The sequence below is a fragment of the Saccopteryx bilineata genome, chromosome 2 (genome assembly GCF_036850765.1).
Source record: "Saccopteryx bilineata isolate mSacBil1 chromosome 2, mSacBil1_pri_phased_curated, whole genome shotgun sequence".
Taxonomy (NCBI): domain Eukaryota; kingdom Metazoa; phylum Chordata; class Mammalia; order Chiroptera; family Emballonuridae; genus Saccopteryx; species Saccopteryx bilineata.
Window position 1 is genome coordinate 320,350,798 of NC_089491.1, and position 10,830 is coordinate 320,361,627.

At 34.8% G+C, this 10,830-nt stretch overlaps 1 protein-coding gene across 4 annotated transcripts in view; it reads left to right on the forward strand.

Moving 5' to 3' along the window:
- The window catches only part of FOXP2 (forkhead box P2), a 673,365-nt gene extending 670,183 nt beyond the window's left edge, over positions 1-3,182 (forward strand). For all 4 annotated transcript variants that reach the window (XM_066262149.1, XM_066262151.1, XM_066262150.1 and 1 more), the window contains one exon: positions 1-3,182. This exon is cut by the window's left edge and continues 593 nt beyond it. The gene's annotated coding sequence lies outside the window, so the exon portion shown is untranslated.
- Positions 3,183-10,830: the final 7,648 nt, after the last annotated feature.

The following is a 10,830-nucleotide window of genomic DNA, read 5'->3' on the forward strand; positions in this document are numbered from 1 at the left end:
AATGTTAGAAACAATTGCTGGTCAAGTTCAACTTGTTGCTATTGTTTTTAATTTGCACAGGAGTAGTATCAGAAATTAGTGTCACTGCTTGTATCTAGCTGAATTTTAAACAACAGAACATTAGTTTTTTATGTTGGTGCCACCAACTGTAAATGACATAAGTTAGTAATAACAAAACACAGTAATTAGACTGTTGCAACCATCTACAACCTTAGGCTTCCAGTCTGTGCTGTTAGTGTTAAGATGTAAAGTGCAATCCTAAACTGACATTATCTGTGCAAGCACCATAGAAACATTTGCGTATCTGCATAGAACTTACAACTGTACTCGTTACCTCCTTGTGATAAAGCTTTGTCTACCTGCAAACACAGTCAAAGGCTACAGCTGCAAACCAAAGCCAACTCTAACCATGGCCAAGAGCTCAAGGACAGAAGCAGCCACGTGCTTTGGTCAGCCTTCTGTAACTTCAATTAGTACAAAGGAACCTTTTCCATGAACTACCTGCTGTTTTCTGATGACCTCTGGGATCTTTTCATTTAGCCCTAAACAAAGAATTAAATATGACAAAAACCACAACTAAAAAATTAATTCAGTCACAGAGTAATCTTCTGAGACTCAAAGTCCATCTAAATGCAATAAAGATTTGCTTTCATTAAAGACAGAGGTGAGGACAAAATCCGCAGTGGAAGTTATGATATTTTAGAAACAACAAGTGTGGATCACTGACCAAATTGATTATGTACTTGATGCAAATGCAGATTGCATATTGTTATATATATATAGTACACTGTGTTTTTGTTTTCCCCAACCCAGTCACTTATTTTCGGTGGTGAATACATGTTGTTAGAAGATGTCTTGTATGGTCTGAATCTTTGTTGTGTACTATTTTTTATAGTCTTAAGGTATAATGAAAAAAACAAAAAAGTAGGAACCAAACATAAAAGGTCTAGTAAAGCCAAAAATTAATTTCCTATTGATTTTAAAGTGATCTAGCTGAGTTTTTACACTGAAAGCAAAGATTATAGCAATTGTAGTCCATGGTATTTATTTTCAGTCAAACCAAAGTTACATATAATTCTGCCTCTGCTTATACGGGATATTAACACTAACAATACACTCCCTTTCAAAGACTTGCACAGGCCAAATTGTTGGAATGCTGGTTTTCTTGACAACTCCAAACCCCAAAACTTTGATAATGCATTAAGGTGTAGTTGAAAATAGCATAGTCAGATGTTTGCTTAAAACCTAGAAACTTTACGTGTTGCTTTTCATGTGCTGTGCCAAGTCTTGATAACACTTTTTCCCCCAACCAAGGGACCTCATAACCTGAGTATGGTTATTGCTTTACAAACAGTTTTGACAGAAGGTGGCTGCTAGAGCTTAACATATGTACCAGTTCCATGTGATGGAGCTGGTTCTTGCAAACTAAGCTCGTCATTTATTCTTTGCTGAAGTCAGCAAATAAAGTTAGAGAGATACCCAGTCATCTATCACACCAAATAAAAGAACATAACGGCTTTCAAAAGGGTTTTCCCACTTACCCAAAAGGCTTTCTGAAAGCTTCTACCTCTGCAAAAAAAAGAAAAAAGAAAAAAAGGAAAAAAAAAAAAAGAAAAAATAAAAGAAAAAAACAAAGAAAAAATTAGAACAATTATGGCAGATTGCATGAAATGTGAGAACGCCACAGTAACTGCTTCTTTTCATGATGTTTGTCTTTGGGTCATGATCAACGAACGGGAAGTTTATCATGTGGTATCAGGAGGAGGATTGGTATTGTGACGGATGCTTTTCAGTCATCTAGGATCCGGTCAGGATTATCTGAAGGGAGAATGGGTCTTTCAGGTACATGTTCAGAACTCTTTGATGGACTGAAAGTAACTGCGAGAGCTGTACCATCAGGAGGGCGGCCTAAGACTACAATGCTAAAGTATGCATACCTCAGTTACAAAACTTTTGAAAGGAAGTCTCAGCCACAGAATGCATATACCTGTAGAGTTTTGCATGGGTTTTATATGAATACAATTAAAAAAAAATAGCTGCTTGCACATTATACCAGAAAAACCTCCAAAACTGCAATTGCTTTGAAAATAGATTTTAGGTTTTTTGGAGTTTTCTGAAATGCTTGGTCTGTATTTTGATAATTGTGCATATTATGTAAAAAATGTTGGTGGACCCATAAATGACCAGACTTTTTCTAAGAAAAATGTTGCTTTATTGCATTTCATGAATTTTTACTTATATCATTGCTTGCTAGTAATAGCAAATCTGCTTTTCTGCATCTGCTTTGCGTAGCTATTGTAAGGCTTTGAAGTAATGTATGTATTTATTGCTTGAACTTCTGTGCATACCTTATAAAGCATAATGTCTGACAATTTAAATGGCTCATGTATTCTTGCTTCTGTCAAGCTGATTATGGGGACTATGATCTTTTGTATACAACAAATTTTAATTGTAGCACAAACATCTGTTTATGTATTGGTGGAATATACCTGTTTTATTTATCTTTTTTGAGGTAAACTAATTTTTGATACTTTTCATTACTGTGTACTATGTTCATACTTTGAATTCTCTGACGTTAGAAGTCATGGTTGAGAATTGTAACAGCTGTTATTTGTTCTGTATTCATGGCTTTCACTGCTGAATAAAATAAAGGACCAAACCTAGGATTTGAAAGAAAACTGTCTACCTCTAACACCAGGGAGTTATCAGATCTTATTTTACATAGTTTTAGTCTACAAAGACACAATTGCTTAAACCGAGCGGGCTTAAGGCTTAGAATCTATGTGGTTGAATTCATGACACAATTGTACTGTTTGAAAATCAATTAAAATTTTATGTGAATTTTACAAGTATTTGGTAGAATTACCACTAACTAGGTTTTCTTTAAGCAACTCAGATACGGAGAAAATGTTATCTGCATTCTCTGTCTACAGCTGTATAACTTCATAAGAATGCATCTCTTTGTGATTAGGGAATCGAAGAACAGTCAGCTAGGAACAGGGCTACAGAATCACCCTTAAAATAAAACCATCCTGGACTTTAGCGTCCCTGGGTAGATCCTGTCAAAAAACCCATCTGGATATTTTGTAGTTTTCAAATTGGACGTTCTCATTGTACAGAATTTGTAAGACTTCATCCTACACATGCCAACATTAACACACATTTGGACAACAGCTTTATTAATGCCCTAAAGCAATGAAAGGAACATGGCTTACCCTTGTAATTTCACGAGTTCAGGTTGCAATGAAAGGTTCTTTTGTCCATGAACACTTGGCAGATACTACCTAACAAAAAGAAAAACAAGGATGTACATTTTCCTATAGAATTAATGTATGAACAGTGTATCACTGCTGTTGGATGTAAAAATGTATATGAAACAATTTCATTCACTTGATTACATTTCTGAAGTATAAATAAAAAATCTAATTCTTTTTGACCCATTTATAACCCCTAGAATTTTATTTTTTCAGAGAGACCATTTTTCCCTGCCAGAGCCAAGTCATAAATTTGTATACACATGTCCCACAATTTGTTTAAAATTATTTTCTTAGCAATCGGGGATTTATAAACCAAACCATACTCAAATTAAGTCAGTAAAAGTAAGGGTTGCTTCTCAGATACATTCCATTAAAAACTATTTTTAGGTTTAAAATTGATGTGCTTACATAATCATCTCATGTTTTTAGCCTTTATCTTAGTAGAATTTGACTTCATTAATTCTGAACCTCCACAAACAAAGGGAAAACATGATTACTTTTGACTTTATGACTTTATCTTTTTTTCCCTTCAAATATTAATCACACCCATGGTCTTCTGCTGTAGTTCAGGAGGATGTACAGGTAGAGGTAAATAGCTTTCTAAGAGAATGCTTCTTTGCCTACCTAGAGTGACCAGTCCCAGACCTTTATTAGTGTCCAAAACAGTCAAGATAGGGCCTATGCAGAAAGAAAATTTGCCTTTTTATTTAAGTTCAATATGCATTCCAAAATCTGTCATAATTAGAAGTAAAAGGGAAATGATTATGTTGAGTATATTTTTATTTTATGTATAGTTTGATGTTTTCTGTCATCCTAGTGAGACTTGACTAAAAAGCTTTCCACAGGATAATGTTTTAAAAGAAATTTAAACAGGAAATTTTTTGAAAGTTAGAATTCATTTTTAACTACAAATTAGTTGAAAGTATGCCTGACCAAGCAGTGATGTAGTGGCTAGAGCTTCAGCCTGGGATGCTGAGGACCCAGGTTTGAAACCCAGAGGTCGCTGGCTTGAGCCCAAAGGTCACTGGCCTGAGCCCAAGATTGCTGGTTTGAGCCACAGGTCGCTGGCTTGAGCAAGGGGTCACTGGCTTAGCTGGAGCCCCTCAGTTAAGGCACATATAAGAAAGCAATCAAAGAATAACTAAGGTACCACAACTATGAGCTGATGCTTCTCATTTCCCTCCTGTCTGTCCCTGTCTGTCCTTCTGTCCCCTCTCCCTCTCAAAGAAAAAAAAAGAAAGAAAATGAATATCTACAATACCCCCACCCAGTGCATTTATTTTATTAACTTATTAAAAGCTATATAACAAAATATGAATCCAATTCTCTCATACTCTATGCTCTAATATAGAAAGAACAATTTAGAGATTAACAATGTAAGAAAAAGTAAAACTGATTTGACAAATGTTTTATATTTAGACCTAAGTTCAAATTCATGTCACTATTGTTTAAAATACAGTGTTGCCTGGATATATTGTGTTGTGTCAATGGAGGAATCAGCTGCTTTATAAAAAGCTGGCTACTAAATTTTCAATTTTTAAAAATTAAAATCAAGATGGCAACATAAACTCTAACTAACTAGACTAAACATACAGATGGCAGATCGCATCCTAACCCTTTCTCTAGGCAAGAGTAATGAAAGTAAAGTGTCTAACTCTACTGTTTCTCATGTGTCACTCAATGAGATTCAGACAACCTCTAACATTTAAATGTTGATGAAGGAAAATAACATAAACTACATCTTTTTATTGCTAATCAGTTTTTGAATTGCATACAAAACTTTTAAACAGCAGAGTACAAAAGCACTGCATGAGAATGTGGGGCCTGAGCAAACAAAGTGTGGCCCCCCCACAGTTTGACACATTATTTCCTTTACTAGCTCTCTGTTCAGTCACCATCAACACAGATTAAAAGGAGCCATATGACACCTGAATAAATGGAAAGATTGTTAGTTTTAAGTAAAGAGTTTACAATTTTTTTCAGAATTTGTACCTTACATTAATATACATACCTCAAAATAATAGTTTAAAGCCCTAAAAGTACAGTGTGTCCATAAAGTCATGGTGTACTTTTTGACCGGTCACAGGAAAGCAACAAAAGACGATAGAAATGTGAAATCTGCACCAAATAAAAGGAAAACCCTCCCAGTTTCTGTAGGATGATGTGGCAGCATGTGCACATGCGCAGATGATGACGTAACACCGTGTATACAGCGGAGCAGCCCATGGCCATGCCAGTCGAGATGTGGACGGTACAGAGGAAAGTTCAGTGTGTTCTGTGGCTCACTAAATTCGAATCCATGACCAAAGTGCAACGTGAATATCGGCGTGTTTATAATGAAGTGCCACCACATAGGAATAACATTACTCAGTGGGATAAGCAGTTGAAGGAAACCAGCAGTTTGGTGGAGAAACTCCATTCTGGTAGGCCATCAGTCAGTGATGAGTCTGTAGAGGCTATACGGGATGGCTACCTAAGGAGCCCTAAAAAATCTGTGTGTGAACCCACTTCAAACTGCACTGAATGAAACTGGGAGAGTTTTCCTTTTATTTGGTGCAGATTTCACATTTCTATCATCTTTTGTTGCTTTCCTGTGACTGATCAAAAGTGCACCATGACTTTACAGACACACTCTATATTGTTGATATTACACTGCTGTGAAGATTTACTTGATAGTCTATAAAATTAACATCAGTGAATCTGTTTCCTAGAGTTGAAGCTGATCTTATCCCTGGAATTCACAGGTCTTCAGTTTCCAATGCTCCTGTAGAAAATGCAAACATCTACATAACAAAAATGATTGTCCCTCCCTTCATGTTTGAGGATCATTGAGGGCAAAATGTTTGACAGTAAACATATGCAAAAGTGAGTGAGGATGAACAGAACAGAGAAAAGAACACGAAGAGATACCAAAGAAAATGACCACTGTGACTAAGTATGAATGCATTTTTTCAACTCTTCATGTCATGATTTGAAACTCAACTATCTATGTGATTCTCTCCTCAGTCACTTTCATTGCAAATCCTCCTTGTGTTCAATAACAATTTACTATTGCCCTGGGGAAATGGTGCAGAGCAAATTGCATGTTCTCATTGTATACCATTTAGGGATGTGGATATAAGGCAAAGACCCTAAGCCACCATTCTCTTCCTCTCTTGGGAAGCAGCCCACAGCCTTTGGGACATTGGACATACTGGAGGGAACAACTGACTTGCTTTCCTTGCTTAATTCTCCTTTAAATATACTCATATTTTTCCTTCTTTAAATATATTTAAATGATTTTATAAAAAATAAAACATTAAAAGTTACCAATCCTCTTTGATCATGTGCTAAAAAGTTAACGAGGAGTCTCAGGAAAAAGTTATAAAAATTTTAAATGACGTTTCTCCTAATACAGTTAATATGATCATGTATTCACATATCTTCCACAGGACAAAAAATTAAACTTTTCAGAAAAAAAATCTTAGAAAAATTTGAGTGAACACCAAGTTGAGAGTCCTTGGAACTGAGCTCTACAACAACATTTAAATGTTCTATTTAGTGCCTTTTATCAGAGGAAGGAGCTAAACAGTTAATCTACAAGAAACCAAGTCAACAGAACCTCAATAGCAATTCTTCATCTATAGATAATAGACTTAGATGTTAAGAGTCCTGTAATAAAATAAAAAACTTGCCACCAATGCCACACATTCATTTATAGTTTTGGTCTCTTTGGTAATAGAGTTTAGTTCAAAGTTAATGAAAAGGAATGATTACAAAGAATTAAAGAAATTAATTTTAAAATTGTTTTATAGATTAAATTGGTTTCCCAATAGCCATGATAAACTGTACGAGATTTATAAAATAACCCCACATTTTGGTTGTCTCTAGTCTCTTAAAATAGATTCTTACATACAGTCAGTCTCTTTATATATAGCAGGGACACTGACTTAATATGCATTCTAGTGCATAATAAGTTATGCTTGTTATTTGACAGTATTTATTTCACCTTTTATTTTCCCATCATCTGAGAAATAATCTTATAGTAGCTTCCATTACAAAATGGAAAAATGTCATTAAATTTTATCTCTGCATACATTTAAAGCTATTATTACTGCATAATGCATGCCTTGATAGTTTGCTGAAGGAGCATTCTTAGGCAGATAATCTTTACTATACTAATTTTCAAAAGGGGACATTCTGGTACTACAATGGTTATTTCTAGCATTTAGTAAAATTATTGGGACACTTGAAGAGTACATATGATACATAAAATTTGAGAGTCAGACATTAATCAACCATCTTAAAAGAGGACTTTTCAGATAAAGACATTATAAAAATATATATAGGCCAATATTCCTAATGAACATAGCAGCTAAAATCCTTTAAAATATATTAGCAAACTGGATCCAGCAATACATTAAAAAGATTATTCACTATAATCAAGTTAGATTTGTTCCAGGGATGCAAAGTTGTTACAATATAGGCAAATCAATAAATGTGATATACTACAGAAACAAAATAAAGAGTAAAAGCCACATGATCATATTGATCATATCAATAGATGCAAAAAAAATTGGATAAAATACAGGACCTATTTATGATAAAAGCTCTCAGCAAAATGGGAATAAAGGCAACATACCTCAATATAATGAAGGCCATATATGACAAACCCACAGCCAACATCATACTCAGTGGGCAAAAAGCACAAGCATTTTCCTTAATATCAAGAACAAGACAGGGATTTCCACTATCACCATTCTTATTCAACATAGCACTAGAAGTTCAAACCATAGCAGTCAAACGGGAAGAAGAAATAAGAGGCATCCAAATTGGAAAGGAAGAAGTAAAACTATCATTAATTGCAGATGACATGATACTGTATATATATAGAAAACCCTAAAGATTTTACTAAAAAGCTACTGGAACTAATAACTGAATTAATAAATATCTAGAATAAGTAAATATCTAGAAATCAGTTGCATTTTTATACACCAATAATGAACTATCAGAAAGAGAAGCTAAGAAACCACTCCTATTAATAATTGCTTTAAAAACAATAAGATGCCAAGGAATAAATTTAGCTAAGGATGTAGAAAAACTATACTTAGAAAATTATAAGACACTAAACAAAAGAATTGAAGAAGACACAAATAAGTGGAAGCATATACCATGTTCATGGATCGGAAGAATTAACAGCATTAAAATGTCCATATTACTCAAAACAATCTATAGAGTCAATGCAATTCTTATTAAGATACCAACATAATATTTTACAGAACTGGAAAATATATTCTAAAAATTTGTATGGGATCACAAAAGACCCCAAAGAGTCACAGTAATCTTAATAAAGAAGAACAAAGTTAGAAGAATAATGGTATCTTATATCAAACTGTACTGTGAGGCCATAGTAATCAAAAAGCATAAAAACAGACATATACATCAATGGAACAGAATAGAGAGCCCAGAAAAAAATCTACACCTTTATAGTCAATTAATATTTGCCAAAGGAGGTAAAAACATGCAACATGGCAAAGACAGTCTATTTAATAAATGGTGTTGGAAATATTGGACAGAGATGAGCAAAATCTGAAACTGGACCACCTTCCTACCCCATACACAAGAATAAAGTAAAAATGGATTGAAGATTCAAAACCATAAAAATCCTAGAAGAAAACATAGGCCATAAAACCTTGAATATTTCTTTCTCTAAACATATTTCTTTTTGATATATCACCTCAACAAGGGAAACAAAAGAGAAAAACAAATAAACAGGACTATACCAAACTAAAAATTTTTTACACAGCAAAAGAAACCATCAACAAAATGAAGACAACTCACAGAATGGAAGAACATATTCATCAATTCATCTGATAAAGCATAATATCTAAAATTTATAAAGAATTCATAAAAGTCAACACCACCAAAAAATCCCAAAAAATTCAATTAAAAAATGGCAGAGGACCCAAATAAACACTTCTCTAACAAGTACATACAAATGGCTAATAAATAATTATATATAAAAAGATGTTCAATGTCACTAATCATCAGGAAAATGCAAATTAAAATCACAATGAAATATCATCTTACCTCACATCTGTCAGATTGGCTATAATCAATAAATCAACAAATAACATGTATTGGCGAAGATGTGGAGAAAAGGGAACCCTCATGCACTGTTGGGAGGAATGCAGATTGGTGCAGCCATTGTTGAAAACAATATGGAGTTTTCTCAAAAAAATTAAAAATGGAACTGCCTTTGACCCAGCAATTCACTTCTGGAATTTATCTGAAGCAATCCAATACACTACTTTGAAAGAATATATATGCCCCTATGTTTGTTGCAGTGTTATTTACAATAGCTAAAATTTGGAAGCAGCCTAAGTGTCCATCAGTAGATGAGTGGATAAAAAAGCTGTAGTACATTTACACAATGGTATAATACTCAGCTGTAAAAAAAAGGAAATTTTACCCTTGTGACAGCATGGATAGATCTGGAGAACATGATGCTAAGTGAAATTAGCCAACCAGAGAAAGACAAAGACCATGTGATTTCACTCATATGTAGAATCTAATGAAAAAAAAAATGAAATAACAAGAAAAATAGACACAGACTCATAGACAGCAGGCTGACAGCTCTAGAAGGCGGGCTGGGTGGGTGTGGTGGAGGTATTCAGCAAAATGGGGGGAAATAAAAGAAAAACTCATGGACACACAACAGTGTGGTGATTGCGGGGAAGAGGGGAGGGCAGACTAAGGAGGTTGAGAGGGTATGGGGGAAATAAATGGTCATAGAAGAAAGCTTGACTTGGGGTGGTGAACACAATAGCCAGTGTTCAGGTAACATATTGTAGAATTGTGCATCTGAAACCTGTATAATTTTGTTAACAAGGGTCATCTCTTGTTGTAGAAAGCTGCATCTTTCTCAAAATCCACACTGCAAATTGTTTCAGCTGAAATAACAGAAGACCTACAGACATGAAGACCCCTGAAGCCTCACCTTTTTTAAAATTTAATTTATTGTGTTTACATAGATTCTAGTGTTGCCCCAAATGCATTCCCCTCCCCCATATTTTCCTCAACATCTCCCTTGCCCCCTTCCCAACAGCACCCTCCTCCTTTCCCTTCAGGTTTATCCCATTCTATCATCCCCTTTCTCTCTGTCCTCTTTTCCTCTGTTCCCTTTGATCCCTCCTCTGTCTCAATTCCGTTCCTCAGTTCACATTGTTGCTTGAATTCCTCAAATGAGTGAGGTCATATATTTTTCTTTCTCTGCCTGGCTTATTTCACTTAACATAATAGTTTCCAGGTTGTTGCAAAAAGTAGTATTTCCTTCTTTTTCATGGCGCCATAGTATTCCATTGTGTATATGTACCACAGCTTCTTAATCCACTCGTCCACTGATGGATACTTGGGCTTTTTACAGATCTTCACTATTGTGAACAATGCTGCCATGAACATGGGGGTGAAGCTGCACCTTAATGAAAGGTCTCAGTTGGAACTTGGCCATGTTTATTTAACTACATTTCTCAGTCCTCATTTTGATCGAAAGGCAACTGATCCCAGTAGGTCCTAACAGTAGTCTGTGGGTACA